Here is a 24,581-nt window from a genome sequence, read left to right on the forward strand (position 1 = left end):
CTAATGAAACTTAAAAGCTTTTGCACAGTAAAGGAAACCATAAACAAGACAAAAAGACAACCCTCAGAATGAGAGAAAAGATTTGCAAATGAAGCAACTGACAAAGGATTAATCTCCAAAACATACAAGCCACTCATGCAGCTCAATATCAAAAAAGCAAACAACCCCATCCAAAAATGGGCAGAAGACCTAAATAGACATTTCTCCAAAGAAGATACGCAGATTCCCAGGCATACTTTCACTTAGGGCTTTACACTTACTGTTCACAAAATGCCTATGGCTCCTTCCCTCACCTCCTTCAAGTCTGTAGGCAAAGGTCACTTAGACCTCCCATTACTACCCCATTAACTACAACACCCCAACACACACACACACACACACACACACACACACACACACACACACACACCCTGTATCCCTTCAACACTGTTTCTCTATAAACCTATCACCATCACCATCCAACATACTGTGTAATTATGTCTCTCTTTTTAAATTTATTTATTTTCGTTTACTTTAGTTTTGTCTGTGCTGGGTCTTCCTTGCTGCGTGCAGGCTTTCCCCTGTTGTGGTGAGCAGGGGCTACTCTTCATTGTGGTGCGCGGGCTTCTCATTGCAGTGGCTTCTCTTGTTGTGGAGCACAGGCTCTAGGCGCGCAGGTTCAGTAGCTGTGGCTCACAGGCTCCAGAGCACAGGCTCAGTAGTTGTGGCGCACAGGCTTAGTGGCTCTGTGGCAGGTGGGATCTTCCCGGACCAGGGCTCGAACCTCCTGCACTGGCAGCAGGATTCTTAACCGCTGTGCCACCAGGGAAGCCCTATGTCTTTTATAATTGTCTATCTTCCTCTATCAGAATGTCAGCTCCAAGAAAGAAAATATTTTGGTCTGTTTGCTCACTCTTTTGGATCGATAGCTATTAAAATAGAGCCCAGTATATAGTAGGTGCTCATTACACAAATGGTGAGTGAACTGAATGAACATATAGCTTCCTGCAAAATTTAGAGTCTTAGAGTTTTGTGTAAGCTAACGTATGATTACATTTCTCAAACAGGACATGAACTAATGAATATGCAATAGCTATTCCTAGTTATGATCTTAATTCTAGTTCTCTTTGAGCATCTGGAATGGCGGGTTTTTCAGCTGTGATTCCTGGAGGCTTGGCACCCCTCTGAGACATGTCTTCTTCACCCCCAACCCCTGTTGCAGAGCCATGAGAGGGAAGACCAAAAATCCGGACATCTGGCTCCCTGACTCCTGCTTCAGTCAAGCCAACTCTTCTGTTATCTGTCTTATACATTGGCGTTTTCTGTAAGATGTTAGCAGGGAGGAAACTGTCCCATCACTAAAAACATAGACAAACTCTAGCCTGGACCATGAGATAGAAAAACATGAAAGGACATTGGATAGAGTATCACAGAAACATGAATATTTATAGAGCATCTATTGTGTTCTCAAGTGTGATCTGGACATTGGGAATACATAGACAAGAAGATAGCCAAACTCACATTTAACCAAGTCCACATAACAAATAATTACAATATTCTCGGAAATTTTGGGAAATCAAAGGAGCACTGAGGAAGGATGTCGGGGATGTGCCCTGCCAGAGGCATCTGCTAGTCTTTCTTTAATTGAAATACAGTTGAAATACAATACTGTGTTAGTTTCAAGTGTACTACATAGTGATTTGACATTTGCATACCTTGTGAAATGATCACCACAATAAGTCTAATAATTATCTGTTTCCATACAAAGCAAGTACAATATAATTGACCGTGTTCCTTATGCTGTGTATTACATCCCCATGACTTATTTTATAACCTGAGGTTTGTACTTCCTAATCCCCTTCACCTACTATACCCACACTGCCTCACCTCACCTCTGGCTACCACCCATTTGTTCTCTGTATTGACGGTATGCTTTTGTTTTGTTCGTTTTGTTTTTTAGATTCTACATATAAGTGAAATTATATTTGTCCTTCTCTGTCTGACTTATTTCACTTAGCATAATACCCTCTAGATCCATTCATATTGTTGCAAATAGCAAGATGCCATTCTTTTATGGCTGAGTAACATTCCATTGTATGTGTAAACCACATCTGCTTTATTCATTCATCTGATGGACACTTAGGTTGCTTCCATATCTTGGCTATTGTAAATAATGCTACAACATTGGGTGCATACATCTTTTTGAATTAGTATTTTTTTTTCTTCAGAAGTAAAATTGCTGGATCATGTTACAGTTCTATTTTTAATTTTTTAAGGAACCTGCTTACTATTTTCCAATCTGCTGAGTTTTAAGGATAGTTGTTAGTCAGGCAAAGCATAAGAAGACTGACGTTCACTTCGTGACTTTAAATAAGACCCTTATCTCTTTAGGACTTAGTTTCTCCAACCATAAATAGGGAGGCTTGAAAATTAGCTGATGTAAAGTCCCTATAACATTTAAGACTATGTATCCACCTTCTCCTACTTGCCCTACAACCAGATAACAGAAATCATTAGTTTCAAGGAATACTGCTGAACATCAAATGTTTTGGCCAATTCATCTGAACATTAATAATGTATATGGCACAGGAGATGAGAGTTGTCCCAAGGAGAGTCATTTAAATTAATTGATGTTTTCTTCCATATATGAGAGATTTTTATTGCATTGTCCAGATTCAATTTCAATAATTCCATTATAACTTTGCTCAATACCAGTTATGAAGTCATCTTAAAGTTAGTATGGAGTTACAAACTTTATTGTTCACCATTAGCATCAAGTTTGTTTTTACATTTAAGACATTCTTTCACATGTAACATATTGAACAAGGAAGCAGGGCTCTCTAAATCTGTTAAATTTGGAACTAGGAAAAATTTCAAGACATTTTACTCCTCCATACTTTCAAATGATAACTAATGTGTCAGCCAGGAATTTTTTAACTGTCATCAACTACCAAACTATCAAAAGTTAACAGGTTGGCATGACAATTACGAGTGGGATTCCAAAGTATTAACTGCTTGGGGAATGTCTGTGTTGAGTCTGTAGATGTGTATAAAGTTTGTTACACTCATGGTGCCCAAGAACTTAGTCCCTACCCAGGGGGATTGATGAAAATGACTTAAGAGCAAAGAGATCAAGTTAATAGCAATACCTCTAAACATAAATATCAGGTTGTCCTTAATTTTAAGAGAAAACAAGGAGAAAGTGAAACAATATGAAAAGAGATATTCTTATATTGTGAAGTGTGCAATGGATTTAATTTATAGTTCTGGCAATGACTGGCTATATGACCATGAATAAATCACTTGAGCATTTTGAGGCTGTTTCCTCATTTACCAAATGAGGGTAATAATACCTATCGGAGTGGGGAAAACCCAAATTTTCATCAACAGATTAATGGATAAACAAAATGTAGCATATCAATAAACAAAATAATAAATGAAAGAGGAGAAATAACAACTGATATCACAGAGACACAAAATATCATAAGAGAATATTATGAACAGCTATATGCAAAAAGTTGAACAAACTAAAAGAAATGGATAAATTTCTAGAAACACACAATCTTCCAAGACTTAATAAGGGAGAAACAGACAATCTGAACAGACAAGACACTAGTAGTGAAATTGAATTTGTAATTTAAAAAACTCACAGCAAAAAGAAGTCCAGGACTGGACAGCTTCACAGGGGAATTCTACCAAACATATAAAAAAGAGATAATACCTATCCTTCTCAAGCTATGCCAAAAATACTGAAGTGGAGGGAACACCCAAATTCCTTCAGTGAGGCCACAGTTACCCTGATACCAAAACTAGAAGAAGACAACACAAAAAAAGAAAATCACAGGCCAATATCTCTAATGAATATAGATGCAAAAATCCTCAACAAAATATTAGTAAATCAAATTCAACAATATATAAAAAGGATCATACACCATGATCTAGTGTCATTTATTCCAGGGATGCAAGGATGGTTCAACATCTGCAAATCAATCAATGTAGTACACCACATTAACAAAATGAAGGGTAAAAAAATCACATGATCATCTAAATAGATGCTGAGAAAGCATTTGACAAAAGTCAACAACCATTCATGATAAAAACTCTCATCAAAGTTGGTATACAGGGAACATAACATAATAAAGTCCACTTATGACAAACCAAGAGCTAACATCATACTCCATGGTGAAAAGCTGAAAATATTTCCTGTAAGATCAAGAACAAGACAAGGATGTCCACTCTCACCACTTTTATTCAACATAGTATTGGAGGTCCTAGCCACAGCAACCAGACAAGAAAAAGAAATAAAACGTATCCAAATTGGAAGGGAAGAAGTAAAACTGAATTTTCAGGTGACATCATGCACTATATAGAAAACCTTAAAGTCTCCACCCCAAAACTATTAGAACTAATAAATGACTCAGTAAATTTGCTGGATATAAGATTAATATACAGAAATCTGTTGCTTATCTATACACTGATAATGGACTATTGGAAATAGAAAGCAAGAAAACAATCCTGTTTAAAATTGCATCAGGACTTCCCTGGTGGTCCAGTGGTTAAGGTTCCATGCTCTCACTGCAGGGGGCATGGGTTCGATCCCTGGTCAGGGAACTAAGATCCTGCATGCTGTGCAGTGCAGCCAAAATACATACATACATACATACAAATTTATAATTGCATCAAAAGAATAAAATACCTAGGAATAAACTTAACCAAGGAGGTAAAAGACTTATACTCTGAAAATTATAAAACACTAATGAAGGAATTTGAAGCTGATACAAAGAAATGGAAAAATATAAGTACTCATGAATTCGAAGAATTAATATTGTCAAAATGTCTATACTACCTAAAGAAATCTACATATTTAATGGAATCCCTATCAAAATATCCATGCCATTTTTCACATAACTAGAAAAAATCATCCTAAAATTTATACAGAACCACAAAAGACCCCAAATAGCCAAAACAATCTTGAGAAAAAAGAACAAAGCTGGAGATATTATGCTCCCTGGCTTCAGACTATACTACAAACTACAGTAATCAAAACAATATTGTACTGGCACAAAAACAAATACACAGATCAATGGAACAGAATAGAGAGCTCAGAAATAAATCCATCCACTTATAGTCAGTTAATCCATAACAAAGGAGGCAAGAATATACAATGGAGAAAAAGTCTCTTCAATAAGTGGTGCTGGGAAAACTGGACAGCCACATGTAAAGGAATAAAATTAGAACATTTTCTCACACCATATATAAAAATAAACTCAAAATGTATTAAAGACCTAAATATAAGACATGACACCATAAAACTCCCAGAAGAAAACATAAGCAGAACACTCTTTGACATAAATTATAGCAACATTTTTTAGGATCCGTCTCCTAAGGCAAAGGAAACAAAAGCAAAAATAAAGAAACTGGACCTAATTAAACTTAAAAGTTTTTGCACAGCAAAGGAAACTATCAACAAAATGAAAAGACAACCTACTGAATGGAAGAAAATATTTGCAAATGATATAACTAATGAGGGGGTGATAGCCAAAATATATAAACAGCTCATACAACTCAATATCAAAAACAGAAACAACCTGATTAAAAAATGGGCAGAAGACCTGAATAGTCATTTCTCCAAAGAAGATATACAGATGGCCACAGGCACATGAAAAGATGTTCAACATCACTAGTCATCAGGGAAATGCAAATCGAAACCACAACAAGATATCACCTCACACCTGTCAGAATGGCTATCATCAAAAAATCTACAAATAACAAATGTTGGCAAAGATGTGGAGAAAAGGGAACCCTATACACTGTTGATGGGAATGTAAATTGGTGCAACCATTATGGAAAACAGCATGGAGGTTTCTCAAAAGTCTAAAAATAGAACTACCGGACTTCCCTGGTAGCACATTGGTTAAGAATCTGCCTGCCAATGCAGGGGACAAGGGTTCGAGCCCTGGTCCAGGAAGATCCCACATGCCATGGAGCAACTAAGCCCATGCGGCACGACTACTGAGCCTCAGCTCTAGAGCCCCCATGCCACAACTACTGAAGCCCGTGTGCCTAGAGCCCGTGCTCCACAACAAGAGAAGCCACCGCACTGAGAAACCTGCATACTACAACGAAGAGTAGCCCCCGCTCGCCGCAACTAGAGAAAGCCCCCGCAGAGCAACGAAGACCCAACACAGCCAAAAATAAATAAATAAAATAAATAAATTTATTTTAAAAAAAAAGAATGAGTTTTGCCATTTGTAACAACATGGCTGGACCTGGAGAGTATTATGCTAAGTGAAGTAAGTCAGAGAAAGACAAATACTGTATGTTATCACTTATATGTGGAATTTTTAAAATAAAACAAATTAGTGAATATAACAAAACAGACTCACAGATATAGACAACAAATTAGTGGTTACCAGCGGGGAGAGGAAGCGGGGAGGTGCAAAATCGGGGTAGGGGATTAAAAGGCACAAGCTACTATGTATAAAATAAATAAGATACAAGGATATATTGTACAGCACAGGGAACATAGCCAATATTTTATAATAACTATAAATGGAATGTAACCTTCAAAAATTGTGAATCACTATATTGTACACCTATAACTTATATAATATTGTGCAGCAACTGTACTTCAATTTTTAAAATCTCCCACAAAAATATGGGATATATCCATACAATGGAATATTATTCAGCATTAATAAAGAATAAAGTATTAATACACGCTATGATACGGATGAACCTTGAAGAGATTATATTACTAAGTGAAAGAAGCCAGTCACAAAAGGCTCTGTATTAATGGTTCCATATATATGAAATGTCCATAAAAGGCGAATCTATAGTGGCAGAAAGTAGATTAATGGTTGTCTAGAGTTGGGGGGTAGAGACATGACGAAGTGACCACTAATGGTTATGGGAATTTGGGGAGGGGTAACGAAAATATTCTAAAATTGATTGTGGTGACAGTTTTCCCACTCCATGAGCATACTAAAAACCACTGAACTGAACGCTTCAAAAGGTAATTGTATGTTATTTGAATTATTCTTGAAAAATCTGTTATTAAAAAATAATACCTAAAAATAATACCTATCAGGGTTGTTGTAAGGATTAAACAATGTAAGACATACAAAAGCTCTTCATTAAGAACATCCTATATAATATTAGCCATATAACTACATTTAAACTTTCCTTGAAAAAGATGTTTTTGGACTTCCCTGGTGGCGAAGTGGTTAAGAATCCACCTGCCAATGCAGGGGACACGGGTTCGAGCCCTGGTCCAGGAAGATACCACGTGCTGTGGAACAACTAAGCCTGTGCACCACAACTACTGAGCCTGCGCTCTAGAGCCCGTGAGCCACAACTACTGAAGCCCGCGCACCTAGAGCCCGTGCTCCGCAACAAGAGAAGCCACCACAATGAGAAGCCCACGCACTGCAACAAAGAGTAGCCCCTGCTTGCCACAGCTAGAGAAAGCCCGCGCGCAGCAGCAAAGACCCAACGAAGCCAAAACTAAAATAAATAAATAAATTTTTTCAAAAAAGAAAAAGATGGGTTTTTTTTGTTTTGGTTTGGTTTGGTTTTTTTAACATTTTTATTGGAATATAATTGTTTTACAATGGTGTGTTAGTTTCTGCTTTATAACAAAGTGAATCAGCTATACATATACATATGTTCCCATATCTCTTCCCTCTTGCGTCTCCCTCCCACTGTCCCTATCCCACCCCTTTAGGTGGTCACAAAGCACCGAGCTGATCTCCCTGTGCTATGCGACTGCTTCCCACTAGCTATCTATTTTACATTTAGTAGTGTATATATGGACATATATACACTACCACTCTCTCACTTTGTCCCAGCTTACCCTTCCCCCTCCCCATGTCCTCAACTCCATTCTCTAGTAGGTCTGCGTCTTTATTCCCGTCTTGCCCCTAGGTTCTTCATGACCATTTGAAAAAGATGTTTTTGATGCTACCCTGTCAATCCAATGATACCTAAAAGAAGCTTAAAACTATCAAAGCAGTCACTATCCACCACATGTTCTTAAATTAGCATGTATAACAATCTGGAGGCTGGCCCCGGGGTGCAGTGGTGTGCCAGGAGTCTGTCCATCTCACTAAGATTCTGTATTCTATCTCCATTGCTAAAATTTGGGGCAGCGGTCACTTTAGACCTTGTCAAACTTCTAAAAGTCTCACTACTTGATACCTTACTCTGAACATAAGCCAATAAACAGACAAGGATAAATGTGCTGTAAGGTGTTCGGGACACAGGAAATTTAATGTGTGAACAGAGGGGGCCAGGTGCAAATAAAGCAGGAAAGTCCAAGAGAGATTTTTCTCATGTGACATAACCACGTTAATTCCAATTCTGAAACCCATTTTCCCTCGAATTTGGAGTACATCTTGGTGAACACAGCTTTCTCTTGTTTCACTTAATAACTGCTGTTAAAATTTTAGTGACAGAATGAGCAAGCCATTCAGTGGAGATGGCCAAATGTCTAATTAGATGATGTTGAAAATCAAAGGAGGAGAAGCCAACTGCTAAATATAATAAGCTCAGGCATAAAATCATTGATGAGAAAAGAAAACGGTACCTTCACTTTGTTAAAATGAGGTACACGTATTAGATATTTTCTGAGATTCTCCATTGATTAAGTCCATTAGGACCAGTATCGACTGAGTTTCAACTCTACATTGATTTCACATCTGATCAAGCTAAGATCCAGCATTACTGCATACTCCTTGTACTAGAGAACAAAAAAGCAACTAAACCTGTCTCCCTAAAATTAAAAAAAGTAAAAACTGTGAAAGAACATATAAATAAAATCGATTACCTGAAAATTTTCAACTACTTTTAAACAAAAGACGCCTAAACAAAGTTCAAAGACAAGAACCAGATTGTGAAAGATATTCAAAACAAATATGAAAGACAAAATGTTTATATCCAGAATATAAAAAGAACTGCTAAAAATTAATAAGAAAAAAGATGATCTAGTAGGAAAATAAAGAATATAATAGGCAATTCATTGAAGAGGCAATGCAAATGGCCAAGAAACATAGGACAATAAGTTTGCCCTCACTAACAACCAGGGAAATACAAATTAAATCACTAGTGATATTTTACAGTGATCAGATAAGGAGAAATCTTAACATTTGAGAATACCATGCATTGGCAGATAAGAAGAAATGTTAACATTTGAGAATACCTGCGGGGAAGGAGGGATCTATTTACCAGTGGTGACCTGGTCAATTAGAACATTCACTTTGCACCACCTGTTAAAATTTAAAATGTTCATACCCATGACCCAGATGTTAAACTTCTAGATATCTACTAATTAAAAAAACAAAAAGGTTGTGTTGGGGGGGTGGATCTCCCTGGTGGCGCAGTGATTAAGAATCTGCCTGCCAATGCAGGTGACATGGGTTTGAGCCCTGGTCCGGGAAGATCCCACATGCCCTGGAGTAACTAAGCCCATGCACCACAACTACTGAGCCTGCGCTCTAGAGCCCGTGAGCCACAACTACTGAAGCCCGTGAGCCTAGACCCCGTGCTCAACAACAAGAGAAGCCACCGCAATGAGAAGCCCATGCACCACAACAAAGAGTAGCCCCCGCTCGCCGCAACTAGGGAAAGCCCCGGAGCAGCAACAAAGACCCAATGCAGCCAAAAATAAATAAATAAATAAATTTTTTTTTAATGCTAAAAAAAACCCACTCTAGTATATGCAAAGGTGTTCACTGCAATAGAAATCATGGAACTGTTAAATAAAATATATTTCTAAGATGTGGAATATTATATAGTAGATAAAATGAATAAACTAGAGTATGAATGTGTGTGTACATCACCATTGACGGTTTTGTTTTCAAGTAACTTGCATTAAAATACATAAACTATAATGTAAATATAATGCTTTTCATGTTACAAAACAATACTATATATTTCATAGAAATACATAGATATATATGTTAGCACAACAAACAATCATCTGGAAGAATACAAACCAAATTCATGATTAAAAATACCAAAAAAGGAAGTGCCACTAACGAGAGGGAGGGCAAGATTTAGATGGTCATTGAAGACGACTTCAGCTTTATCTAAAATGCCTTCATAAAAAACAAAAAAGGAGGGGTTTCCCTGGTGGCGCAGTGGTTGAGAATCCGCCTGCCGATGCAGGGGACGCGGGTTCGTGCCCCGGTCCGGGAAGATCCCACATGCCACGGAGCGGCTGGGCCCGTGAGCCATGGCCGCTGAGCCTGCGCGTCTGGAGCCTGTGCTCCGCAACGGGAGAGGCCACAACAGTGAGAGGCCCGCGTACCGCAAAAAAAAAAAAAAAGGAAAATACAGTCATGTGTTACTCAGATGTTTTTTAAAGTGGATGCTTCGGATAAAGCCTGAAAAGAAGTCTATCAAAATGTTCAAGTACCTTGCTTGATGGTGGATACATTTGGGATTGTTATTTTTACATTTATGAGGGGGGTGAGTATGGGGGGCAGGGTGTGCGTGTGTGTGTAGGTGTGTTTTCCAAATCTCTCAAGTTAGAAAAAGAAGTGGAAAACGTGGCTACTATAGTTTGATATTCAGTCATACGGCATAACAAGCCCAACTGTAAGGTTGGCCCGGATTTCAATGTGGTAAAAACACCCTGTATGTTAGATGGGAGGGATAACCCACTAACTAATCCACTATTATCCATTAGATTAAACATTACATTAAACTCTTTATTAAGTTTTAAGCTTTCACCTTAGAAATCAGAGAACAGACCTTTGAAGAAAGGAACAGAACAAGTAGATTTTTGTGATTAAATATTACTACATAATTTGTCTTAAACACTTTTCCCTTTTAAAATGTCAAGATAATTATATGTTAAATATTACCTTAATAAGCCCTAGAAATTTAGATTTTAATTATAGAAACTTAGAAAACATGAGCTTCTAGCCTCACATCATTTAATTCTGGCCTCATGGAATTTGCAGGTTACTCCAGAATCCTTCATTGCCTGGTTACACACTAGTGGACAACAGGACATTTTGCTTGGAAATGATATAGGATAATATGATGGAAAATAACTGCACTTTCTCTCTTGTGCTTCTCCTGTAAGGCTATAAATAAGTTGAATGGTGCTCCCTTGATTTATGTTTATGACTATTATTATGATGATTTACTTTGGGTCGAGTGCTGACAGTGTGCTGAGTGCTATACCAGACTCATAAGGAGAAATGGTTATGCCCCAGAGGCTTACATACCAAGACAAACAATTCGGCCATAAAATACACCAGCTAAGAGATGCTTAATCTCAGCAGTGCAATGCTTCTTGGAGTTTATAGGTAGGTGGAGAAAATGTTCTCCTCCTGGGGGAAGGAGGTTAATGCTCTTTGAAAGACTTTGAGGGCCAGTTTTCAATAGAGATTTCATACAGGGGTAAAGAAACATCAAAGCACACGCTCGTAGAGCATAGTAAAGGGGATAGTCAAAGGAGGATTCCCCAACAAACCAACAGTTTCAGGTACTGAGTTAGGTATTGTGGATATAAGACTGCCCTTCAAGGGCTCAATCTAATGGGCATACTCAACTATACAATTCCAGGTAGGTTCAATGTCCTGCTTTTGTATTACCACCATCTTAAATCTTTTCTGGAATAATATTGGTTATGGACATCTAACTCTGCAGACCAGTGTTTCAAAATGTATATTTTAAAGAACACTAGGTTTAGCGGACGTTTTCAGGTATGACAAAATTTCAAAACCTATGGACAAATAAACTTGAGAAGCGCTGGGTTAAACAGTGAAATAAGTATCTCTATTGCAAGAATTCTCAGAGTCTTCATGAAAATTGTGAATCTATGAGTTTGATTGCAAAATAATTTTTGGTAGAGTACTTCACAGGACTAGTACTCTGGGAAGTATACACTGGGAAGCACCAAGTTTGGTGGAAGAAAGAACAAAAGAGAGAAGGAATGAAAACACTTTGTTTTAACCATGATGGTTGCTGGAGTCCTTTGTTTTCTGATTCACGTGCTCAAAGGACATAATATGCCCCGGTGTCTGTCTTCTAGCTGAGCTGAGCGAGGCACGGTGCTCTTCATAATCTTCTAAACATGGTTGGAAGGATAACAAGGGCAGAATAAGACACAAAAAAAGAGCCTACACCTTTGTGGTAGCCAGCTTCCAAGATGGTCCCCAATAATCCCTGCCTCCTGGTATCCTGCCCTTGGGTGGTCCCCTCCCACAATAAATAGGGGTGATTTGTGTAACCAATGGGATACTATGGAAATAATGAAGTGCAACCTCCGAGGCTAGGTCACAAGACATTACAGCTTCTAACTTGCTGTTGTGGGATCACTTGCTCTGGGGGAAGCCAGCTGCCATATTGTGAGAACACTCAAGCAGCCCTGTGGAGAAACCTATGTGGTGAAGAAAAGAGTCCGTCTGCCTACAGCCATGTCAGTGAGTCCTCTTAGAAGCGCCAAGTCAGGCCTTCAGATAACTGTAACCTCAGCCAGCATCTTTTTTTGTGGTACGCGGGCCTCTCACTGTTGCGGCCTCTCCCGTTGTGGAGCACAGGCTCCGGACGCGCAGGCTCAGCAGCCATGGCTCACGGGCCCAGCCGCTCCACGGCATGTGGGATCCTCCCGGACCGGGGCACGAACCCGCGTCCCCTGCATTGGCAGGCGGACTCTCAACCACTGCGCCACCAGGGAAGCCCCCAAAATGGATTTTTTAAGTAAGTTAATTTGACTTTTTATTATTTACCTCTGATACTAAACATAAGTTTTTCATCAGGGATTTTTTTCCCCATGATTTTTTCTCAGCTAAACTGCACCCAAATTCCTGACCCACAAAAACTGTATGAGATAATAAATGTTTGTTGTTTTAAGCCAGTAAGTTTTGGAGTAGTTTGTTACACAGCAATAAATAACTAATACGACATCCTAGATTTTTCAAGATTTCAGATATTCTGTTCTATTGTTCGTCCATGTGTCCTGAGTTGGGGGTTTAAAGAATTTGATCACCAAAACAACTGCTTGCCTTGTACACAAGGTCAGAGTCACTGAATCTCAATCAGTCCCAGGACTAGAAGAGCTCCGTGAGGCACCCTAGGAATATTCCATCACTACACAGTTCACAAAAAAACTTCTATTTCCTAGATGAAACAGGGCAACTTCTCAATGAACTGACAGTCACAGAGATAATTATCAAGACCCTTTTGGAAAATAGGCCCCCTGGCCAGTTTACTGAGAGTCAGAAAGTGACCTCTACCATGGGACTTGACACTAATAGTGTCTAAATTCCACAAGAGGCAAAGCAGGAGGATGAATGCTCTTACACTAACTTAGTTGAGGAAGTAGAGGTAAGTCCAGCTCACCCCCGTGGAACGTTAGAAAAGAAGGAATAAATAGTTTCCAAGGATGAGGGCAAGGCTGGGAATAAGAGAAACAATACAAACGATCTGAAGAGAGCTGCGCAAAGATGTGAAAACACAGTAAGAGGCAAGGGGAGCTGGAGCCCAGATAACAAGAACAGAGCAAGTGGGTGGAGAAGGGCGTGGCTTAGGGTATCAGCAGGAGGCCTGTAGATGGGAGCTGTGAAGGTTGCTGAGCAACTTCGGAAAGGCCGTGATCCAACCCAAATACGTGAAAATCCCCAGATGGTACAGGAGAAGCAGACTGACCAGGAAGGAATAGACACGGGAATTAGACAAGGTTGGTAGGGTCACAAGGAAGCAACACGGCTGAAAGAGGCTGTGAGCTGTGTAATAGGATGCACGCCAGAGGGAAATAGAGCATTAGTAGAGGGTCCTATCCGAGCTACGACCTTGGGTCACACCCAAAACAAGTGAGGAGAGAAGAAAGGAGGAGAGGGGAGTGAAGCGGGGGAGGGATGAGACACAGTCTCTGTAGCAGTCACTGCTCTTGTTAAGGAAGCTGGGAAACCCTTACTGGGCTGCCTAGCTGCGTATGAGTTTCTGGGTGAAGAGGTAAACCACAGTAAAATAACCCAGGGCCATCTGGACCACAGGTGCCTCTGACAAAAAGAGTGTGGGGTGCTTCAGAGTGTGTCAGTCCCCTTTTGCAAACCCTGGCAACCTTTGGAGAAATTCTGCATGGGTAAGTTGGAATTATTTTCTCCCACTGCACCAAGTCCAGAAATAGTCCATGACCAAAGATCCATTACAGCTGCCGGTAGAAATAAATTTACTTGAAACTTTGCAACAGGCTCAAGACACAGTCTTGCTTATGGAAACGCACGCAGCAATAATCAGCGTTCCTCTCCAACTCCAGACCTGGTGGATACCTACAATTAAGCTTCGACGGATTAGCTGCCGTCAGGACAGTAGACGGTGGTATTCTACCTCCGTACTTTTTCAGCAAATTTGGGTATGTGGGTTTTTCCCCTTCTCCATGGAAAACAAAGAAGTTATTTCCAAATTAATTCAGGAGACCATCAAAAGTACTGAAAATTGTGCTGTTCCTTGTGGCAGGAGGCAGGAGGTACAGAATGACTCTCCTCATTGAGTTAGAAATGCAAGGGTCGCTCGCATGACTTACAAAGCCCCTAGTTTACATTTTTCAATTAGGAGATAATCAGTGCGCCATTATGAGTAAACACTGTTGGAATGGCCTTTTGGCTGTATATCTTAACCTGCAAATCTTTGGGGAGGGTTTGATTGAAAGCATGACAGGAGAACAAGGCAAGTTATACTGATGATAAATAAGAACAATTACCACACCTATTATCTGATAAATAATTTACTGTGATTTGCCATGAATCCATCTCAAGCCACCTTCTGGATAAAAACACAGCCCACAGACTGACTTCGTCAGCTTTTCCCACATCATGTCAGAAATTCGTGTCTGGAAAGCACAAAGGAAGCATTTACCTGGGATATAAGGAGCTATCACTTGACCATTTTAATCAGTGCAGATAAATTATGCCCCTTACAGAAATGGTCAATCAGTACTTTTCTCTCAGTTTAAAAATAAAAAAATCTGTGAGAAGGCGTTTTGAGAAGAAGCCATAGCTCAACACTTAGGAGTCTGTTTTGTTTTTGAATCTTGTCTTCCCTTCTTGTTAAAAGCCATCAGCCTATGCATTTTCAGTCAACGCCTGCAGCATATTCCTAATTTCAGAGTGTATATACTATTATAATAGGATAATTAAATTCTGTATAATACTTCATAAATCCCATTGGTAAGGATTGGTGGAATATATAAAATGCTGGAGATGAGGGACAAACGTTGTTTCTGCTACTGCACTCTACTTGGTGGTAATTCCAACAGGCATATATGTATTATTTTTAACCCTGGTGTCAGATAAGTCATGTGGAACTTTTGGACGTACAGATCACAGTTGCCTACGACTTCACTTACTAATGTCTTGAAAGAAATAATATTAATACTATTTTTTCCCTTTGTGCCCTCAAATCTGACCCCATGGTGTCTCTTGTTCAAAGGTCAGGTTTTAATTCTACTTTTTTTCCTTTTTTTGTAATTTTTGTTCCTTTTCAAAAATGGATTTTTTTTTTTTTTTTTTTTTTTGCGGTGCGTGGGCCTCTCACTGTGGTGGCCTCTCCCGTTGTGGAGCACAGGCTCTGGACGTGCAGGCTCAGTGGCCATGGCTCACGGGCCCAGCCACTCCGTGTCATGTGGGATCTTCCCAGACCGGGGCACGAACCCGTGTCCCCTGCATTGGCAGGCGGACTCTCAACCACTGCGCCACCAGGGAAGCTCCAAAAATGGATTTTTTAAGTAAGTTAATTTGACTTTTTATTATTTACCTCTGATATTAAACATACGTTCTTCACTAGGGATTTTTTTTCCCCATAATTTTTTCTCTGGACATTTTTGGTTACTGCTTTGCTATTATTTACTTAGTCATCCTGTCTATCAGCTTGGATTCATTTCACTGGATTCCAGGAACATTTTTGAATCAATAGAACATTAATATTGGGCAGAAATCCATGTACCATTATCAGAAATTACAAAGTGGTATTACCTGTTGTGGTTTCCCCTACTACAGAACTGAGTTATGGACCTGGTGTCAAACGGTTCTTTCCTCTGCCTTCAGGTATCTGACAGAGATTAAAATATTTCTTAAGGTCTGTTGAGAATGTGATTATACAACCATTCAAGCAATTTGATATCCTCAGCATCAGGAAATTCTTCCTTATAGCTACCCAAAGCCCTCCAACTGCAATAGAAGCCCATTTTAAATTTGATTTTAGGACTGGGTGACTTATTGAACTCCTTTATTTAACAGGTGAGGGAACAATGGAAAAGTAGACACCGCAGTGTCTTATGGTCAATGTACCCTCAGCAGTGAATGGGGTGGGGGGATGGTAATAGCACGGGGTGGGGGGCGGGCGGCGGCATTAACAGGCATTCCCTACCCACAGGCAGAAAGTCTTTCATCCACCATCACGATATGAGGTGGGATCAACTTCACAGACCTCAACTAGAACAGCCCTGAAAGAACCCAGCCACACATGCTTCACAGAGTAAAGCAACAGAATAGAGAATTAGGAGTGCCCTTCGCGGAATTATAATTTTAAATAATGGGGAAATTCCTGAATTATACTCAATTTAAGGACAAGGCTACTTTTCCTAACAAGGCTACTTTTCTAATGTCATACGCAGCCACAAAACCTCTCTCCATGTGGAATCACAGAAACTGTTTAAAGAAAGCTAAAAAGATCAGAAAAAAATAATTCTGTACAGCTTTCTCTTGTCTGACACCCGAAATAGATGTCACTAATGTAAATCGGGACAGCTGAAGTTCTCGTGATAATGCAGCATTCAGTGTTTTAATGCCAATAGCATGAGAATTTAAAAAAGGGAATTTTTTTCTCTTTCTCTCTGTCTCTCCGTTATATATACGTAGGTGTCCGTCTGCGTATGTGTGTGTGGCTCAGATCCCACAAATATAGTACCAATGAAAAATAAATGAAACAAGAAAAAATGTCTTCTATCCCCTTCGAACCGAAATTATATGAGTTTCTTACAGGTGTGTTCCTCTTTTTAAAAGACAAACCACTTTGAAAATTGATAATACAACTCTCCCCATCTAGAAGCTCTCAGGGAAATTAGGTAGATGGTATTTGATTTACAAAGGCTAGCAGAATCCTTCTCTGTAAAGCAATTCCAGACATGGGCCTTCTGTGACAACGCTTGTGATAGAACATTCCAGCACTCTCTACCAAGCAGAACAAAGCTCCCATTTCACACAATTCCAGATATCCTCAGGCCGTCTAATTTACCACCTGTGGTTTGGATCTAAGCAAACAAAAACCTAAAAGAGGAGACAAATCATCAGTAAATCTCTTAGGTGCCGGTCCACAAATCCTAGGAACCAAGGGAAATAACCAGGAAGGTCTTGAAGTGACGCTAGGGTATCATGACCTGGTTGGCATCAGGGAACCTGTTGGGAAAAATCAAATGACTGAAATGTCATACTGAGGAAAGCAATCTGTGAAGACGGGACAAAGAAGTGGGGAAAGAGGGCTCATGCTATGGATCAAAACAAGTCGGACTTGCAAAGAAACACATACGGATGATAAAGGCAACGCTGAAGCTTTATGAGTTAAGGTAAAAGAAATATAGGAAATCAAGGGGAATTAGCAGTGCGGGTCCTCAGTGCACTAGTAAATCAAGATGAACTCACTATAAATTACTATAGAGGGACAAAAACAGACACCCGTGTCCCCATAAATAAATAAAATGTAGCATGCAGTATGAATCTTGGGCACAGATGTCGCGCATCTCTGCTGTTGCCTACTAAAATGTTCGCGCGTTCTTCTCTTCCTTTTCCTCCTTCTGACTCTCAGACCACCGTGGGCACTAAGACCTCTGCTTAACTTCTGGCCTTTGAATTAATGACAATATTCTTGGTTTCATTTCTTTAGGTCCCTTAGGCAGATGTTGCCCACTGGGGTTTAAAGGCACAGGATAAATAAACCAAACATAAGTAAGATGCTAAATGACAAGATGACAAAACTCTGCTCCTCTAGACTTCAATTACTGAGACATTTCTTAAGGGATAATAAAAAGAGAAAAATGCAGGTCATCTGGGAATTTTTAGAGCTGTGTTGCTATTGCTTGTTTCATAAAGTGGAAAGGGCAACTAGAGGTGAGGCAATTTGCGCCTGTTCACGACAAATAAGGAAGAAACCATCAGGAATCTCGAGGTGAAGGGCACTTGGGAGCACGACCTGATCCCATTTGCTATGCTGAGAGGAAGCTGATTTGTGCAACTTCTTACAGACACACAAAAGAGGGAAAAGGTGAAGCCATAAGAGAGAATTCTACCCTGAAAGTTAAAACTCGCAAGGGAAAGATCTGTGAAGCAAAATTACACTGTGAAATGTCACTCTCTAAAGGGCTGAAAAAGAAGTGTGATAAATGTTATTACTCTGTAGTGCCATAATAGTGCTGAGGACTCAATCACTGCTCTGATTTTTTGCTCAACCAGTACAAGAAGGCAGTTATAGGAAAACAGACCCTGTTCCAAAATGCTTTCAGGTTAAAAGCTGCAGGGAGAAAGGCAAAATGGGAAAACCACTAATACAGCCATCACGCTCAGAAATAACTTTGGATCATCAGTGTCTAGTTGCCCTCTGGGGTTTAAAGGCACCATAAGATCAGGATAAGCAAAGAATGAATAGAGTTAAAGGTCAGAAAGGTCCAGAGAAAGTCCACTCGAGAACCAAAGGAAAACCAGCCTAAACCAATCTTTAAGACTGATTTTCTTAATGATCTCAGCAAACCAGTCACAAGAAACCCCCTAATGTCATTCCAAGATCAAGCAAGTGTGTCTAAGACTGGAGAGCAGCTGCGCTTCTAATCTGGGATACAGATAAAAGAGTATCTAAACAGTTAGAAATTAACACCCACAGGGGATGATGCCCAGATATGTGATCACAAAAGCTTGTACAAAATGTGTGCATGCGTGCGTGGATATTGAGAGATATATATTTGTGTGTGTATATTTATATATCATGTCATGTAATCATGAATTCTAGTTTCATTGCAAAAGAGACAGATTTCGATGAATGGAAAGTGTCATTTTAAACCTTTTTTTCATGTTTCATTCTGACCTTTGAAATGGGTCAACATTACACTTATATAATATAAAGCTATATTACCCAAGTTGTGCTAAAGTCTTCCCAGGCTACAACCACCCTGATGACATCCTCCATGAGGAGCCAGTAAATAAGAATCTGAGGACACCATGAAAGAGAAGAGCAGAAAAGGGCCAAGAATCCAAAGAAGGAGTTTGCTCCCCAAACTCTGCTTGTGTGCTTCAAAAAAGAATGTTCTCGGGCTTCCCTGGTGGCGCAGTGGTTGAGAGTCTGCCTGCCGATGCAGGGGACACGGGTTCGAGCCCTGTTCTGGGAAGTTCCCACATGCCGTGGAGCGGCTAGGCCCATGTGCCACAACTACTAAGCCTGCGCTCTAGAGCCTGCAAGCCATGGCTAATGAGCCCACGTGCCACAGCCACTGAAGCCTGCATGTTTAGAGCCCGTGCTCTGCAACAGAGAAGCCACTGCAATGAGAAGCCCACGCACCACAACAAAGAGTGGTCCCCACTCGCTGCAGGTAGAGAAAGCCTGCGCACAGCAACGAAGACCCAGCACAGCCATAAATAAATATTTTTTTAAAAAAAAGACAAATGTAGTCAAATCACCTATATCCATAATAACTAGTTAAGGAATACACAAAACAAAAATACATAAAATATGATGTCAAAAATAGTAAACATGGGGGTGGAGAATAAAAATGTAGGGTGGTTAGAATGTGTTTGAACTTAAAATACCATCAACTTAAAATAATTATATATAGATATATGTTTTTATTATGAACCTCATAGTAATGGCTAACCAAAAACTTATAATAGATACATGCACAAAAAAAAGAGAAAAGAATCCAAAGATAACACTAAAAATAATCATCATATCACAAGGTAAGAGAGAAAAGAAGAAAGGAAGCAAACTACAAAAACAACCAGAAAACAATTAACAAAATGGCAATAAGTACATACCTATCAATAATTACTTTAAATGTACATGGACTAAATACTCCAATAAAAAGATATAGGCTGAACAGATTTAAAAAAACAAGACAGGGCTTCCCTGGTGGCTGAGTGGTTGAGAGTCCGCCTGCCAACACAGGGGACACAGGTTTGTGCCCCGGTCTGGGAAGAACTCACATGCCGCAGAGTGGCTGGGCCCATGAGCCATGGCTGCTGAGCCTGCGCGTCTGGAGCCTGTGCTCCGCAACGGGAGAGGCCACAACAGTGAGAGGCCCGCATACCGCAAAAAAAAAAAAAAAAAAAAAAATGACATATATATGCTACCTACAAGAGACTCACTTCAGATCTAAAGACACACACATACTGAAAGTGAGAGGGTAGAAAAGGTATTCCATGCAAATGGAAACAAAGAGAAAGCTAGAATAGCAATACTTATATCAGACAGAGGCTTTAAAACAAAGAGTGTAACAAGAGACAATGAAGGATATTACATAAGGTAAAGGGATCAATCAATCAAGAAGATAACAATTGAAAATATATATGCTCTCAACATATGAGCACCTAAATACATAAAGCAAATATTAACAAACATAAAGGGAGAAATTGACAGTAACACAATAATAGTAGAGGACTTTAACACCTCACTTACATCAATGGACAGATCAGTCAGACCAAAAAAAATTAATAAAGAAAGACGGGTCTTAAACAACAAATTATACTAGATGGATTTAATAGATACATTTAATCTAAAACATTCTATCCAAAAACAGCAGAATACACATTCTTTTCAAGAGCACATGGAACATTCTCTAGGACAGATCACATGCTGGGCCACAAAACAAGTCTCAGTATAATTTTAAGAAGATTGAAATCATTTCAAGCATCTTTTCTGACTATACCAGCATAAGACTAGAAATCAACGATGAGGGGAAAAAACTGCAAAAAACACAAGAACATGGAGGCTAAACAATATGCTACTAAACAACCAGTGGGTCATTGAAGAAATCAAAGAGGAAATAAAAAACTACTAGAGGGCTTCCCTGGTGGCGCAATGGTTGAGAATCTGCCTGCTAATGCAGGGGACACGGGTTCGAGCCCTGGTCTGGGATGATCCCACATGCCACGGAGCAACTGGGCCCTTGAGCCACAATTGCTGAGCTTACGCGTCTGGAGCCTGTGCTCCACAACAAGAGAGGCCACAATAGTGAGAAGCCCACGCACCACGATGAAGAGTGGCCCCCGCTTGCCACAACTAGGAAAACCCTCGCACAGAGACAAAGACCCAACACAGCCATAAATAAATAAATAAATAAAAGAGTAGTTTGAACAGTTAAAAAAAAAAAAACTACTGGAGACAAATGAAAATGGAAACACAACAATCCAAAATCTATGAGGCACAGCAAAAGCAGTTCTAAGAGGGAAGTTTATAGCAATACAAGCCTACCTCAGGAAACAAGAGAAATCTCAAACACACAATCTAACACTTAAGCCTAAAGGAACTAGAAAAAGAACCAACAAAACCCAAAGTTAGTAGAAGGAAAGAAATCATAAAGATCAGAGCAGCAATACATGAAATAGAGACTTAAAAACAATAGAAAAGATCAATGAAACTAAGAGCTGGTTCTTTGAAATGATAAATAAAATTGGAAACCTTGAGCCAGATTCATCAAGGAAAAAAAAAAAGAGAGAGAGAGAGAGCCCAAATAAATAAAATCAGGAATGAAAAAGAAGTTACAATGGACAGCACAGAAATACAAAAAATCATAGGAGACCAGTATGAACAACTATATGCTGATAAAATGGCTAGTCTAAAGGAAATGGATAAATTCCTAGAAACGTACAATCTCCCAAGACTTAATCAGGAAGAAATAGAAAATATTAACAGACCAATTAATGGTAATGAAATTGAATTAGTAATTTAAAAAACTGACAACAAGGGCTTCCCTGGTGGCACAGTGGTTAAGAATCCGCCTGCCAATGCAGGGGACGTGGGTTCGAGCTCTTGTCCAGGAAGATCCCACATGCCGCAGAGCAACTAAGCCCATGTGCCACAACTACTGAGCCTGCGCTCTAGAGCCTGTGAGTCACAACTACTGAGCCCACATGCCAAAACTACTGAAACCCGAGCACCTAGAGCCTGTGCTCCACAACAAGAGAAGCCACCACAGTGAGAAGCCCACACACCACAACAAAGAGTAGCCCCCGCTCGCCGCAGCTAGAGAAAGCCCGTGCACAGCAAAGAAGACCCAACGCAGCCAAAATAAATAAATAAATAAATATTTTTAAAAATTAATTAAAAAAAAAAACTCACCACAAACAAAATTCCAGGACCAGATGTCTTCACAGATGAATTCTACTAAACTTTTCAAGAAAAGTTAACACCTATCCTTCTCAAACTATTGCAAAAAAACTGCGAGGAAGGAACACTTCCAAACTCATTCAGCATCAGGTCAGCATCACCCTGATACAAAAACCAGACAAAGACATCACAAAAAGAAAAAATTACAGGCCAATATCACTGATGAACATAGATGCAAAAATCGTCAACAAAATATTAGCAAATTGAATTCAACAATATAGTGAAAGGATCATACACCATGATTAAATGGGATTTATTCTAGGGATGCAAGGATGGTTCAGTATCCACAAATCAATCTATGTGATACACCACAGTTACAAAATTGAATAAAAATTATATGATCATCTCAATAGATGCAGGAAAAAACAAACTTTTGACAAAATTCAACATCCATTTAAGATAAAAACTCTCAACAACATGGGTATAAAGGCAAGATACCTCAACATAAGAAAGGCCATATATGATAAACTTACACCCGACATCATACTCAATAGTGAAAAGGTGAAAGCATTTCCTCTGAGATCAGGAACAAGACAAGGATATCCACTCTCACTATTTTTATTTAACATAGTACTGGAAGTCCTACCCACAGCAATCAGACAAGAAAAAGAAATTAAAGGAATCCAAATTGGGGAGGAAGAAGTAAAACTGTCACTGTTTGCAGATGACATGCTACTTCATACAGAAAATCCTAAAGATGACACACACACCACCAAAAAAACTTTTAGAACTAATAAATGAATGCAGTAAAGTTGCAGGATACAAAATTAATATACAGAAATCTGTTGCATTTCTATATACTAACAATGAGCTATCAAAAATAGAAATTAAGAAAACAATCACATTCATAATTGCATCAAAAAGAATATGGGCTTCCCTGGTGGCGCAGTGGTTGAGAGTCCGCCTGCTGGTGCAGGGGACACGGGTTCGTGCCCCAGTCCAGGAAGATCCCACATGCCGCGGAGCGGCTAGGCCCGTGAGCCATGGCCTCTGAGCCTGCACGTCCGCAGCCTGTGCTCCACAACGGGAGAGGGCACAACAGTGAGAGGGCTGCGTACCGCCAAAAAAAAAAAAAAAAAAAAGAATACAATACCTAGGAATAAACCTAACCAAGGAGGTAAAAGACTTATACTCAGAAAAACTATAAGACACTGATGAAAGAAATTGAAGACAACACAAACAAATGGAAAGATATACCATGTACATGGATTAGAAGAATTAAATATTATTAAAATGACTACACTACCTCAAGAAAACTAAAGATTCAATGCAATCTCTATCAAAATACCAATGACATTTTTCATAGAACTAGAACAAATAATCCTAAAATTTGTATGGAAACAAAAAAGACCTCAAATAGCTAAAACAATCTTCAGAAAGAAAAGCAAAGGTAGAGGTATCATGCTCCCTGATTTCAAACTATACTACAAAGTTACAGTAATCAAAACAATGTGGTACTGGCACAAAAACAGACACATAGATCAGTGGAATGGAATACAGAGCCCAGAAATAAACCCACACTTATATGGTCAATTGATCTATGACAAAGGAGACAAGAATATACAATAGGAAAAAGACAGCTTCTTCAGTAAGTGGTGTTGGGAAAATTGAACAGCTGCCATGCAAAAGAATCACATTGGACTATTTTCTTGCACCATAAACAAAAATAAACTCAAAATGGATTAAAGACTTAAATGTAAGACCTGAAACCACAAAACTCCTAGAAAAAAACATAGGCAGTATACTCTCTGACATCAGCCTTAGTAATATTTTTTTGGATCTGTCTCCTCAGGCAAGGAAAACAAAAGCAAAAATAAACAAATATGACTATGTCGAACTAAAAAGCTTTTGCACAACTAAGGAAACTATCAACAAAACAAAAAGGCCGCCTACTGAATAGAAGATGTACAGATGGCCAACAGGCACATGAAAAGATGCTCAACATCACTAAACGTCAGGGAAATGCAAATCAAAACCATGAGATAGGGCTTCCCTGGTGGCGCAGTGGTTGGGAATCCACCTGCCTATGCAGGGGACACAGGTTCGAGCCTTGGTCCAGAAGGATCCCACATGCCACGGAGCAACAAAGCCAATGCATCACAACTGCTGAGCCTGCGCTCTAGAGCCCATGTGCCACAACTACTGAAGCCTGCACATCTAGAGCCCGTGCTCCACAACAAGAGAAGCCACTGCGATGAGAAGCCCACGCACTGCAAGGAAGAGTA

The 24,581-nt window shown here is 39.5% G+C and overlaps 1 pseudogene across 1 annotated transcript in view; it reads right to left on the reverse strand.

Annotated features, from left to right (window-relative positions):
* Positions 1-24,581, reverse strand: part of LOC309822324 (large ribosomal subunit protein eL32-like) — a 72,950-nt pseudogene that overhangs the window by 38,501 nt on the left and 9,868 nt on the right. The gene's annotated exons all lie outside the window — the stretch shown is intronic.

The sequence above is a fragment of the Grampus griseus genome (genome assembly GCF_964374135.1).
Source record: "Grampus griseus genome assembly, chromosome: 4".
NCBI classification, from domain to species: Eukaryota; Metazoa; Chordata; class Mammalia; order Artiodactyla; family Delphinidae; genus Grampus; species Grampus griseus.